This window comes from Pinus tabuliformis, chromosome 7 (genome assembly GCF_031772625.1).
Source record: "Pinus tabuliformis cultivar Carrire ecotype Pingquan chromosome 7, CPIR1, whole genome shotgun sequence".
NCBI lineage: Eukaryota > Viridiplantae > Streptophyta > Pinopsida > Pinales > Pinaceae > Pinus > Pinus tabuliformis.
The window spans coordinates 482,730,428-482,745,884 of record NC_142293.1 but is presented as its reverse complement, the minus strand read 5'-3'; the positions used below and the strand labels follow the sequence as shown (position 1 = coordinate 482,745,884).

General features: G+C 37.6%; 1 pseudogene; it reads left to right on the top strand.

Annotated features, from left to right (window-relative positions):
- Window positions 1-741: 741 nt before the first annotated feature.
- Window positions 742-15,457, top strand: part of LOC149248108 (serine/threonine-protein phosphatase 7 pseudogene) — a 78,035-nt pseudogene continuing 63,319 nt past the window's right edge.

Sequence of the window (15,457 nt, the reverse complement as noted above, 5' to 3'; positions counted from 1 at the left end):
TCCCTTTCCTTTTTACAGGAATAACATGTCTTTTATACAAAGCGAAGGAGAACAACATCCTTCCCCAAAACCTGGTAACCGTATACCCAGAAATATACATCAGTTCATAACGACACCAACACCGGATGAACAAGATCAGAGAATGGTCCAAGAATGGTTCAGGGACATCTGCAACTCCGGCTACATGACTTCCTTATGGCTGGTCTTTGCTGTGAATCACGGATCTACTGCACGACGCTGAAAGCTCGGTACCTATTCTCTGAAAGCTATGGTGAAACATGCGTTTTAGTTCTATGAATAGGCAAAACCCCACGACTTTACTTCATTAATAAAATATTCCAATAGACAGGAAAGGGTTAATTACCTTATGGATTTAGCATAGTAAATACAGATGAATAAGTGCCAAAAGGACAAAAAGAGGGATGGAAATGCAGTAGAAAGATAGCCCAATTTGGTGCCCAACAAGTGGTTCTCTTGCACCTGCTTTTAGAGCTCGATCTTCTTGAATCTCCTTTCTTCATCCCATGTATTATACTCATACATGATCTTGATGATGGTCTTCCAGCTGCTTTCATTGCTCGACTAGTTAACAAAGTTGGGGTAAAATCCAACGAGGCAAACCACATAGGTCGCGTCTAGCAGTAGAGAGAATACTTAAATTTTCATTTTGCTGCAACAAAGAAAGGAAAGTCCGACATCAACACCCTGCTGCGTCTATTCATCCAAATTCTCTCTCCTCTCATGACTTCTTCCTCCAAAACCTTGCCTTACAACAATAATGAAGACATTGAGAATATCGATACACATACAACCAACAATGGCACTCCACCGCCACCATTTGAGATACCAATAAAATGGACTCCGTAGGGAGCATTGAGCATAGAATGGGTAGAGCCCTTAGCTATGGTGTTTGATTGGTCATCCTGACACATTCCTCCCTCTGAGTTCCCATCAGTGCTTCCGATATCAATATTTGACAGTATTGTAATATCAACATTCAAGATCCTCCATAGAGAGCCCAATTGCCTAGAAATCAACATCAACAACAACTGCAACATTGTGGTGGTGGGTGACGTTCATGACTAGTTTCATGACTTTCTTAACCTGCTACAGACTACAGGGCCTCCATCTCCCACTCAATTTTTTGTCTTCAATGGAGATTATGTTGATAGAGGGGCTTAGGGACTTGATATTTTTTTATTGCTCTTGGCTTGGAAGGTTCTTCTCCCTCATAGAATATTTCTTCTCTGCGGGAATCATGAATCCAAATTCTACATAGCTTTCTATGGTTTTGAGTAGGAAGTGATGGCTAAGTATAGGGATCAAGCCAGAGATAGGAGAGTATTTTTTGAACCCATTTGGGAGGGTTTGATCTTGATACTAGGTGATGTCCTTTTTTTTAGATCCCTATATACATCCAGGACTATCACCAAACAAAGAAAGATGGATTGGTTCATTATGGGGTCTAGACTATACAAAACAATTTCTAAACAATAACCATTTAAAGCTAATTATCAGGTCACATGAAGGTCCTAATGTAAGGGAAAAATGACTTGTATTAACAAGAATGCATAAAGGATACACAATTGACTATGATATTCAATCAAGAAAGCTGATCAATCTTTTTAGTGCTCCATATTATCCATAATTTCAGGCTAGCACATAGCGTTATAATAGTTGGGGTGCATATATTATATTGGAGCCACTTGATTTTGCTAATCTAAATTTTCACACATTTGAAGTTGTAATGCCCCATCCCCAGTGGAGCGAGATGCCCTGTGCCTTTATCAAGGCTAGGGGAAATGATGAGACCATCATAACAAAAGAAGAGATTGTGTGTTTCTACAAAGAGAATCTCTCACACGACATGATTCCCAAGGCTGTGGTCTTCATGACAACGCTGCCAAAGAATCCCACAAACAAAATATTGAAAAACCTGTTGAGAGATCGCTCCGAACATATTTCCACAACTTCAACTTCAGATAAAGCTTCTACCTGAGGTGTCATTCGGACCAAGCCAACAACATCGAGATAGAAAAATCAGCCACAATTTGACAATGATGGCGAGCACTACATTTTCACTAAATCCTGGCTTTAATTAGAGACTTATGAAAAACTCTCTCCATGGCTTTAAGGAGAGACATATATACTATATAATAATTTATGATTTAATCTTATCACATAGCAAGAAAATTTGTTAAGCACAACAAACTCAACTCTGTGGGGATTCTATTGTAATTTGAAAATTGGCATGATGCGTAGTTTGTCAATGACTTTTCATATTTCTGGTTTTACATTTTCCAAAACAAAAAAAAAAGAAGAAAAAAAGAGAAAGAGGAAAATACTTTTGCCATTTTGACAACCCATCCAGTAGTGGATGGATATGTACTTCTAGTTGCAGATTTAGCAATTTACAACCTCATAATTAACTCCTTCCGATGCTTTCATAGGAGAAATTTTATATTGACTTATTAGGACAATACTGGATCTAATGGAACTCAAAGAACCTGGTTTCCTGCAAAGCTCATCTATTTGGTTCCTCATTCACTGCGTCAGAGAAAATTGATGGCACTTCATATTGGCATGCAATTTTAATCATTTTGGCATGACAAGCGTAGCTTCAGGTGATTGGTTTCAATCATTCTGGTGTGATATGCATAGTTTTAGATAATTAGCCAAGTTGGATGTGAGCTCTAACAAAATATGCAATGATATCTTGAGGCCCAATATAGGGTATCTCTATCCTCAGACCCTTGTTCATCATGGTTATGGGTCAACCACCGAGAACCCTTATCTTCGAAGTCCATTTGCTAGGCCGCAAACTGTTAGTATAATATTTTTTCACAAGCATTACATGGTATCTCCATCCTCGGATCTTCGATCATCATGGTTATGGGTCATCCACAAACCCACAGTTCCTCAAAGCCCATTTTCTAGGCCGCACACTATCTATATTGCAATTATCACTCAAACATTATAGGGTATCTCTGTCCTCAGAACTTCATGCATCTCGGTTATGGGTGATCCACAAATCCTTGGTTATGGGTCAACCACGCAAAAAACGTTTCTTCAACAACACTTGGTCATTCACCACTCATCTTCAACAAAGGCAATGGGTATCATTTCTTCCTAAGGGGGGAGGAATGATCCAAATGGAAATTCATCAATGGTGTTTACCCATTGTAATGTAACTAAAACTCTCCCATGGTATTATCCAGGCATGTTATTTTCCCACCCATGGTAATGTAACCAAAAAAAGGTTATAAAAAACCAACCTCACTTTGTAAGAGGACAAATTATACACCACAATGTAGCTATCACATTGATTTTTCTGATGTAATAGAAAGTCTTTCTAGTGGATTTGTTTATGATGTGGGTTATTTTTATTTATTTATTTATTTTTTATTTTTTAATTTAATTTAATTTAACTTTTATTTTTTAATTTTTTCTGGTGTCACATTTACTTAGATCTCCCCCCCCCAGGATCTATATCATCAAGAATTGGAAACTTTTCTCTGCTGTTGCTGTCCAAAAAAATGGTTGTCTGTCCTTCTTGATTACCTCAACGATAGGAGCACAAATACCACTGAAACTCTTGATGAACTTCCTATAGAAGCTAGGTAAACCATGAAAACTCCTAACTTCAAAAATGTTATTGGTGAAGGCCAACTCACAATCGCCTTTATTTTCTCTGGATCCATTTTCAGCCCATCTTTTGAAATGACAAAGCCTAAGTATACCAACTCAGACCTCATGAAAGTACACTTTTTCAGGTTAATGAACAATTTCTCTTACTACAAGATTTCTAGAACATACCTTACATGCCTAAGGTTTTCTTCCTTTGTTCGGCTGAAAATCAAAATATCATCTAAATAAACAATAACAAACTTACCGACAAACTCCTTCAAGACCTCGTTCATCAACCACATGAAGGTGCTTGGTGCATTTGATAGTCCAAATGGCATGACCAACCATTCATATAGTCCACTATTGGTCTTGTAAGTTGTCTTCCATTTGTCCCCTTCTATGATCTGGATTTGATGGTAACCACTATTCAAATAAACTTTTGAAAAGTGGGCTTCCCCACTCAAACAGTCCATCATGTCATCCATCTGTGGCAATCAAAATATGTACCGGATTGTAATATTGTTAATTTCTTTGGAATCTGTGCACAACCTCCATTCTCCATATTTATTGGGACTAAGTACCACAAGGACAATGCATAGAATCAAGATATCCCTTATCAATCCTTTGCCTAGCAACCCTTGAACCCGCTTCCTTATCTCCTCATTTTCCTTGGGTGTCATTCAATAAGTAGCTTTGTTTGGAAGGCTTTCTCTTGGTATGAGGTCAATGTGATGGTTGATACTTCTCTTATGTGGCAGCTCACTTGGCAAGTCATCTACCACGATATCACTAAACTCATGCAACATCTCTTGAATCTCAACAGGTAAATATATAATTTCAATGTGCAAAAGTATTACCTTTAGCTTGCAAACCATCACATAGCTGACCTCTTCTTCCTTCATTTGTTGCAGAAATTCATTTCCTCCCAACAACAGTGCTTTTGAGCTACTTGTCTCAGTTGTACTTTCTTCCTTCAATGGTACAAGGGTGTACTTGATTCCATCCTTTTCAAAATGATAGGTATTTTTTTCTCCATCATGTACCACTTTCCTATCAAATTTCTAGGGTCATCCCAAAAGAAGGTGGCAGACATCCATTGGCATGATGTCACAAACTATCTTATCCTTATATCGACCTATCTGGAACTCTACTCCGCTCTGCTCACTTACCAACAATTAGTGACTTTTCTACAACCATGATACTTTATATGGTGTTAGATGCTTCAACCTTTTCAATCCAAGTTTTTCCACCATTTCTGTGGAAATTAGATTGTTAGTGCTCCCATTGTTAATCACCACTTTGTAGCATTTTCCTCCAACCTTGCAAACAATCCTAAACAAGGATTTTCTCTGTGCTGATTCAATAGTCTCCTTGGCTACTTTCATCAAGACCTTACTCATCATTAAATATTCTCTCGTCTCTTGTGCATTTTCTGCCACAGGTTCCTGTGATTTTTCTGCTTCCGACTGAGCCACATATGCATCTCTTTGTCCTCTGTTCTCATTCTCAGGACACTCAAAAGATCTGTGACACAACTGCTCACATTTATAGCACTGGTAGATAGTCTCTCTGCCTCTTCCTCTACCTCTACCTCTCTAGTAAGGTCTTCCTCCTCTGGAGTCACCTTTTTTCTCTTTTTTTCCTTGTTGTCTTTGGTTACCTACATCATTATTTTGGGCTGGAGCCTTCCCTCTTCCAACTGTCTTCCCTTTTCATCTAGCAAATCCATGACCTCTGCTTGAATTTTTCTTCCTCATTATATTCTCTTCTACCTTCAAGGAAAACTGGTATGCTTCTTCCATCGTCTTGGGAGAAAACATGCTGATTTCATCTTGAATCTCTAGCTTCAAGCCATTAATGTACCTTGTTGTTTTCTCCGGGGTGTCTTCTACATAACCTTCCCTCAATTTCACGCTGTAAAAATCCTTATATATTCTCTACCTATTAACAAACTTTACTTGATGTTATGCACCTGTTTGCAGAGGGATATCTGATAGTCTTTTGGCAAAAAATTCCCCTTCATCTTTGCCAACTTTGAATCAATGGTTTCCCCTTTTTCCTTCTTTCAACTTGCACATTGTCCCACCACAATGCATCATGGAATTTCAACCTAGTTATAATAAATTTTACCTGCTTATATTCTTCAATATCCTCAGATTCAAAATACTTGTTTAGTTCACTAATCTAGTCCATCAGAGTCTCAGTTACCAGACTACCATCATAGGTAGACAACCCAGGTTTTGGTCTCGAACTTGAGCTTAAAAATGACGTCAACAGTTTAACCTCCAAAGCTTCATCCATAGGCGTTTCTCTTTTTGTTGTAGCTTCTTCCTCCGATCTACTATCATCTCTAGTGTCAGGGTCTCGTTGCTTGCTGGTCTCCATGGCCTCTAAAAGAGCTTTCAACCTCTATATCTCTGCTTGGATTTCTGTATTAGCTACAAGACTTCCTCCACGACCTCTCTCTCTTCTTGCTCACATTTCCATCTCCCTTTGCTATAGACAACACCACCAATATAAAATACAACTCTATCACAAACATAGCTCTACTTCAAACGCACTCTGATACCAAAAATTGATGGAAACAAGAATCCAAGAAGGAAATACAGGTGCAACATAGTGCAAAGATAAACTGGCTGTAGGTGCTACAAAATATTTTCGTAATGCACTACGAAATATTTTCATAACACACAATGAAATATTTTTGTAGTGCCTCTGGAACTTTGTTTTTGGCTCTTGGGAATTTGAAGCGATTCGGTCCTCTACCAAAATGATATCTCATTGTCTTAACACACCTCCCACGCTCAAGGAATGAGCTCCCTCGTCTTAGCGACCAAGGTTTGTGCTCAAGCTCCCAACAACCTAGTCGTGGTAGCATTTAGGCCAAAGAATCTGTCTCAACGTTCAAGTTATCTAACTCTCCAAGTTTCCCTACTCAAACAACGTTCTCCTCCTTCCTCCCTTTGCATCCAACATCCCCTCATCGGCTTAATAGGCATACTCAAATTAACCAAACTGTTTCGCTCCCTGCAAAACAAAGAAACTATAACATATGGATTGGGGACACTATCACAAGCACGCCTAAGAATCACAACTCAAAAATTGATTGTCTACAAGCACCTAACACTACGGGCCCCATTCACAAGGTTTCTAGAATGAAATCAAATGTACATACAATTCGAATACAAAGATAACAACACAGTGAAATAACAAAGAGAAATAGACTGAATATGCTACATTTTCTTTTATTTATTTCACAGGTACAAGTTCGAGGTAGGAGAAGAAGCTCCTTTCCTCTCAATCGATACTCTTTTTATGCACATCCTTTGCAACTAATTTGATTCCCCTTCTCTCTAGTTAAGGGAAGTTGAAAAGTCACAACAAAAATGATTCTTCATGTCCTAGACTCTACAACTTATTCAAATTTTTTATTTACATTATTCAACTTCTCATTAAAGGAGACAAAATCAACTTTTCCAGCTCAACATATGGCCAATCCATCACATTGTCAATCCCCTTTCATTTTCCACCACGAACTTGGTCTAATGCTCCTGCATCAATTATTAAGATGTTATAGCTCATCATGTAACTAGTGGCGATTTGACTTGGGTGGGTGGAAGATAGAGGGTTGTTGTCAAGGAGGGGAAGTGTTGGGCGCAACCCAAATTGGTCCATGTTTTGGTCAAAGACTCTGCATTTTGAGGAGTAGAGCGCGTGGAGTTGGAAAAGTTCTATTCATCGTGCAATTTCTAGGGGCTTTGGGGTGGGTCAAAGTCCCTTATTTTATAACGGGTATCAGGTATTAGTCCACTGTTTTTCCGGATCCATGGTATGTGGATCATGGTCTTGTAGTAAGTAAATCTATATAAAGAAGGTGTAATACTTTTTAGAATATAGCTTAGAATAGATAGAATTCATAGATTGATCATATTTTTTGTCTTGGCTCTATATTTTTGGGAAGGCTTCGCAACTGAGTACGCGTAGGCATTGGAAGAGTCTATAGCTGAGTGTGCAAACCACCTACAGCTGGGTGCGAATGTTAGAGAAGTGTATGTATTGAAGATCCTTATTAATAAATAAGAAGTTTTGGCAAAGTATTGTGCATCTTTCTGTGTTCATTATCTGTTGTTATATATATTGTCATGCATGATTTTTATTGAATTATGTGGAAGAATATATGTTATACTATTCTCTGTTATGTTTATGTGTTAAGTACCAATCTGTGAAGTTAATCATTAGCGCGAAGTTATTCATGTATGCGAAGTTGTAGATACATATAAGACATAAGTGAACACATGGGAGCCACAACGTGAATATCCCTCTAGCTGCAGAGGCATGGTTTTGCAACCTCCCATAACTGCTTCAGTGAGACTGTGATCTTCTTGTAGGTCATTGTTGAAAGGGTTAGTGGTTGAGGGTTTTGTTGGTGCGCAGTACATTTTGAACCTAGGTCAATCCCCCTTAAACCAACAAATGGTTCCATTGTTGGGACCGGGGTTTGCTTAAGGGATATGTTCTGGCATCTGTCGAAGAAAGAAATCCAGGAGTGGGTTGAACATAAAGAAAGAGAATTTGCAGAAAAAGAGAACATAAAACCTCAATTATCAACTGAAGACTAGTTATAGAATTATATCTTCGAAGAGAAATACGAAATCTTCTTTGGTTCGTTCCACATTGAATTGTACGAGTGGGTATCTAAGTTGATCGAGCATAAGACTTGTTTCAAGAACGATGAACCTAAGGAGTGGAATCCTAAATTGATACATGACTCAAGAATGTTAGTAACAATATCTCAAGGTCTATTGATTTATAGATCGATAACCCTATAACCCCTTGTTAGGAGGATCTGAAAGCAAGGAAGAAAGAAGTAACCCTACAAACCCATGGCATTCCCCCTCCCATCCTCAAGGCACGTCGAAGTTAGGAGTTGAGAAAAATCAGGGCACCTTTGGGATTCCCCATCCATCCACCCCCCTTACACCCCATCCCCCCATAATAATTACCCTACACCCCCACCCCCCCCCCCTCTACCTAGCCCCTCGAGAAGGAAAGTTTATGATGACATTAAGCTGCCTATATTTAAAGGACTTGGATTAGAGGATCTTGACTAGTTTTGGTTTGTAGCTGATGCAGACTTGTTGCAAGTGAGAACACCCTAGGGTCTTGGGTTGAGAGCCCCAATAGAGTGGAGGGAAAACCACAACAAAAAATGCTTAGGAAATCAACCTAAATGCTTATTCTACTGAACTGTGTAAGAGTGTCCTTACCCAGAAGTCCTACGTTTGAGTAGATCCTGTAAGGTGCAAACCCTAAGCTTCTCTTGATGTCTTCGAAACCTGAAAATTATTCAAATGAAACATATACAACGGTAGAAACATAAAGCATGTTCATGATATTAACTTTAAATCATATAAATGAATGAACAATTATGCATTGATGTAAGTTTCATAAAACCTCCATATGGCTTCTAGGAAAGTTAATTCCCATTTTATGATATGGAACATATTTTACAATTTATTATTGGGTCAGAAATGTTGTCTTTCCTTAATGGTTATTCAAGATACAATCAAGTTACTGTGTCTAAAAATGTCCAATTAAAAAAACCCTTTTGAACAAAATGGCACATTTATTCATATTGGAAGATGCATTTTGGCCTAATTAAAATCATTGCCACCTTCTAAATAGTAATGGATATATCCTTCAGAGATTTAATAAACAAATATGTTGTAGTTTATATTTATGATGTAACTATTTATTCTGAAAAGAGATCTAATCACATGCATCATCTAATTAATATTTTTGAACTATGTAGGAAATATGGCACATCATTAAATCCATTTCTACATTAACTGAGGAAAAAGTTTTGGGATTTATTGTTTTAAAGTTAGTGATAATAATAGAACCTGGAAAGATCAAAGCTATATCAAAAATCCCTTTCCCTGGACCATCACAATAAAAATACCCTGTAGTATTTTCTAGGTCAAATATATTTTTCTAGATGTTTTGTACCCAGTTTTGCCAAAATGGTTAAGCAACTCCAAAAAATGATAAATAAAGATTCTATTTAAGTGGAACAATTTGGAACAAGATGCATTTAAATTAATCAAAGAAGATATTTTTCAGGCTCCCACACTTATATCTTTTACATTTATTAAATAATTTATTCTTTGTACATTTTCTTCTAATCAATCTTCTGCAACTCTCCTTAGAAAAATGAACAAAATTTTGAAATGTTTGTTTCCTTCATGAGTACAAGTTTTCAAGTTGCTGAATTGAACTATTCCAATGTTGAAAAGAAAGCTTATACTATTTTCAAATATATCAAGCATTTCAATCCCTTCTTACTTAGATTTCGTACTGAAGTAATTGTCCCTTATCCCTCTTTGAGGAAATTTCTAGTGAAAAGGGATTTAGAAGATAGGTGAGCCAATTGGATGACAACTCTCTAGGAGTATGACCTTCAATTAAAGCCATTAAAAATTCTTAGAGGTCGGGGAATTTTGTAACATCCCCACCCCTTGTTATTAACTTACACCTGGCATAAATGAGCCCCCTAGGAGAATAATAAAATAGTAGCAAATATAATAAAATAAGAGCTATGAATATCTAAAAGAAAATAAAGAAAACTACATTTTATATTGTAATTTCATGTATTTGGATTTTTTCTTAGTGTGGAACTACTCAAAAGTGTGTAGATTGGGTACTCATTGGATACAAAATCTAATTTTTCATCCAACAAGCATACACACTTGAGATTTGTGTAAACTTACAATGATATAAGTAAATACTATGACTAAAAAAAGTATTTTTCTTCTTTTCCCTCTAAAAGTATTCTCCCGTGGGAATACCATCATCATCTTGAATATTATTGGTTATCTTAAAGTTAATTTTGTTAGTACATTTTTCATTTTTAGGCCCATTTTTAACCTCATAATTCACGTAATACTCCAACCTATAGGCTCACATACCCTATCATCCCACACCCAAGTAGTGCACCCTCTTCTCTACAACTCCAATCCCTCTGGTTGTGCCACTACCTCATAGGTGTGTAACTTGGCCAAATAAGGAGGTCCTCAGAGTCCTATGGCTCCAATAGTTCCTACTACTCTCTAGAGTCTCCATATACCCTCTAGGCCTGCATATCAAACCATAGAATCCTCTAACCTCCAGGCTGAAATTTCCCATTAGCCCACACTAGAGTAGTGCACACCCTTCTCTACACTTATAGTCCCTCAGGTTGTGCCACTAACTCCGGGGTTCCTAAATCAGTCGGATAGGGATTTCCAAAGCATAGTGGTTCCAAGAGTAATTACTTCCATCCTATGTATTATCCCACTCTTAGTAATGCCTCATATTACCAACAAATATCCTTGTATGTGCATGCCTTTTCGCTGACACTTGGCACTCCATAAAGTCACTTAATGGACTTTTTTTTAATACACACACACTTTAATGAACATTAAGTCATATGAGCCCCTTTAATGCAAATGGAGTCTTATCTCCCCCATAATATTTTCTTCTAAATTGGTCTGAAGCCATAATGTGTTGATTAACATGCATGAGATATCATAGTTACAACATGTTGTCTCTGCTACAACACCCTCCAAATTTTGGCATGTATTCAAGCTTCGGAGCCTCCTTTAAAATTGTGAGTTGTCTTTTCTAGTAATAAAAGATATTCCATGCTTGTTCTCTAAGTTTCCAAGTCCCTTTGTGAAGAAAATCCAAGTGTCATCTTTTGGTAAGAGAAGTGTCGCACTTTGTGAAAGGGAGTTATAAGACATCTTTAAGAGGAAACTTTAGTTATTTCTATTGTACTAATGGGTCTTATCGATCATATAGATATGTATTAGAATCATTCCCAAATTTCTATGCACTATTTTGTTGTTGTTGTCACTTGTGTCACAAAGTGTATCTTAAGTGTCATACTTAGGAATAAGTGTCATTTTGTTGTCATTTCAATGGGTACAAGTTGATTTTGGGTGTTATGTGTTTCATTATTTTTTGGTTAATCGTTTATGAGCGTGTGATCATGTTCAAGTCATGTTTTTTTTTTTCGCTTCACTAATCCCAGGCTTAGTCAACTTATGAAGTGTTCCTCTCTTTATACCTTGCCCTACCAACCACTCTTCAATCTTCCTCCATGAACTACGCATTACATAGTCTTAGGCCCTTGTCAGCCACCCTTGCCTCCTGGAACTGTGAACTACATAGTCACTACCTCCAAGGATTGTCCATTGTGCAATCACAATGCTCAGTCCCTGCCTCTTGTCCTTGAAAACTACACAATTCTCCCTCCTGATCATTCTTCCACTATGCACTAGATAATCTCAGGCAATAGTCAAGCCTCACTTCCTCCTTGACATGTGCAACTGCACAATGACTTAGCTCAGTTTTCCCTAAACTACACATTATGTAATCACAGTGATAAAGCATGCCTTATTGCATCATTTACTCCCTCAACTTTGTAGTTTTGTCGTCTAACTCCTTAGCCACTACGCATTGTACAATCACAGTGACTAGACCTTGATCACTTCCTCCTTGAACTGTGCATTGCGCAATCCTTGAGCCTCCTCCTTGGTCTCACACCTTGTCATGGATTCAATTAATGAATTTCATGAATAATAGGGTAGATTAGGAGATTTCTAGACTGATTTCATCTTGTCATGAGTGAATTCCTTCTGTAGGTACTGTATCTTGACAGGAGAGAATGATGCTCAAGGAATATTCGAAGGTGATCATGTAAAAAGATAATTGTGAAGGTTGAGGGAAAAATAGATCATCAAGCAAGAATATGAAGGGACACTAGATCATGACAGAAGATTGAAGTTCAAAATAACATGGAAGACTCTATATTATCTGTCCTTTTAGAGGAGCAATATGAAGTACACGCAAGACTTATCATGAAGACAAAAAGATGGTAGCAAGAAGAGAATCTTGGCATAATAACTCTACAATGAAATCCATGTCATTATTACCAATTCATGGCTTGTTCAAGTGTCATTTCAAGATTCATATGTGTCGTTATATTTTTCCACATCATTGTGGATGTAATTATGTAATTTAAAAAAATGAGAAATGTAAAGTGTTTGGAAGTCCAAAGGTCACACATGGAAAGTAAAAATTCATGTAGAAGTTCGAAAATTCACATGGAATCTCAAGAGTCATCATGGGATCTCAAGAGTCACAAGGGAGGTGGAGAGTCACCTCATTTGTTATATATAGACCATCATAGCTCAAGAAAAGGACTTTTCACCTTAGCTTCTCAAGCTAGGCATAGGAGAGAAGCAAGTAGTTTCTTAATTTTCAACTATTGGAACTAGTGTTGCATCATTGTGATGCAGGAGCATCTGAGCACCTTTCATTTAAATTAGAATTCAAAGCTGTGAAAGAGGGAACGTGGAAAACCATTATGAACTAGGGAAAATTCTATTAAAACAGGGAAAAATTGATGGAATTGATAAGTATTTAGAAGGCTTAATTAAATGTAATTATTTACCATGCAGGTGATAGAGATATTTAGGGATTTGATTGAGTGATTTCAAGGAGGAAATCATGGATCTTAGATGATCCACGCCTTTGTAATTTCATATATAAAGTGAGTCTGTGTTGTGTGAAAGGGATAAGAGAGATAGGATACAATGTAGCCGCAAGGGAATTTGTGACTAGCGCTGAGATGCCTTAGACTATAATCTTATTATGTATATAATAGAAATATGCATGTTGTCTGGATATTTCATGTATCTATATATTGCTTACCTATAGTTTAGATGTATGCAAGAACAAAGTTAAATCCATGTTACAGGATTATTGATCGACCATCGATCACTATAAGGATCAATGGTGATCCAATGCTAATATCGATATCATATAGTTGAGTGTGTTGTATGGAGTGATGTGAGTGTAAAGGATGAAGTTCTATGAACGTTGTCTTAAATAGAGTATGGTAGGTAAATCTGGGTTATAATGTGAATTCCACCAATAAGTGAATGAAATCAATTAAATAAAGGAGATTGAATAAACACAACGGGAACCATCGGATCGTCTAGATCAACGGATAGTATTGGAAAAATGTGAGAAACTTGATGAATTTGTGAAGAAACCTGGGAATAGATCTGGATTGTTCGATCAACAGATCCATAGATCTAATGGTCATCGCATGATCACCAGCGCCAAGGTTTAATTCAGAAAACAGACCCGAGAAATTATTAAAAGGAGTTTAAAGTCTGGAGGTAATTGTATCGTCCGTTGGATGGCTGATCGGATGCATACCGTGTGCAAACAAGCGCAACCTTTAATTCTAAAAATGGATGCGATGAGGGTTTATACAACGGGATTTAACCCTCATTGAGATCCGGCCATCCAGACCGTCTGTTGAATGGGTGATCGGACAGTAATCGCACGGGAAAGTGCACGCAGGTTAACATTTTGGGTGGACCTGATATGTTATCAATGGACGTTAGGTTTATTTGGGTTCCAGTCTTATGCGTCCAAAGTGGGACTGACATTTGTTAGTTGGGTTTCTTCTAGATTCCGCTGTTATTTTGTTTCCGGGTTTAATGTGAAGGTCGCCTATTAAAACTCTTCCGAAGTAAACGTGGGCCCATAACCCACAAGTCCACATACTAACTTTGGTGAGAGATGCAGCTTTGCTATGTAAAGCGGCTAAGATGTCATCACATTATAATGGTGTATCTTGGAACTTTCACTCAATAATTTGATGCTCTTGGAGCCAGCAGACTTTTCATGCATATGTCATGAATGATTGTGAGACTATTCTTTCATTTTTTTGTGGTGTATGTCTATGTGAACACATACTAATTAAAATTAACTATTTTTGTTGGATTCAGTATGTTGGAAATAATACTGAGAGGGGAGGTGAATCAGTATTATCAGATCAATCAAACTTTTCAATGCTCAGAAACATATACGCTACTTCAGTTAGGTGAACCAGCGTGTACACGCCACTGTGGTTAAGTAAAACAGCGTATAAGAAGAAAACTCATAATTTAGTTAGCTTATTCTTCAGTTAAGTTCATCAGGACATTATTCACCACATTAACAGTAAGCAGGTGCAGTATAACAGAACAGATCAAAAACCACACACATGAACACCAAGATATAAGGTGGAAACCCAATGTGGGTGAAAACCACCTGCTGCAAGTTGTCTCTATCTTTCTTTAATAAGAAACTTCAGTTTACAATATTTTGTACTGGTGCAGCCTTGTACCAGTACGCAGGCTACAAACTGCAGAAGGCTACAACCTTCTCTCGTTCTCCAAACTTCCTTGGAAGGGAGCTCCAACCCCCTTTGCTCTTGTACTAGCCAAGATACTAGTACGTAGGTGCTGGCCTACAATCTTCTTTCTTTCAGGTATCACTTTTCATACATTTTCAGACTGGATATTCCTGAAGCACATCATTCAATCTGTAGAACCCAATTCATTCAACTTTCATAACAGATCCATGAAGCATAAAACAACCAATACTAGAATTATCAAACTTTGAATCACTGAACCACTAAACCCTGTCAATCACCAGATACCAGAACCCAGAGCAGTCTACAGAACTCTGCAATAACAGTCAGATCCAACTGCAAAACCCAAAGATAAGCTTTAAGAGATATACGCTACTTCAATGAGCGAAACCCGCGTGTACACGCACTTTTACTTAAGCCAACCTACGTACAGATCTAAAAGTAGATTCTCTCAACTTGCAGCTGTACCAGACATCAGTTAGATCCAGAACATAATATTGCGACAGTATGCAGATCTAGAAATACGCATAATCAACCATATCATAATAGAGCATTTCAAACCATTAGATCCCG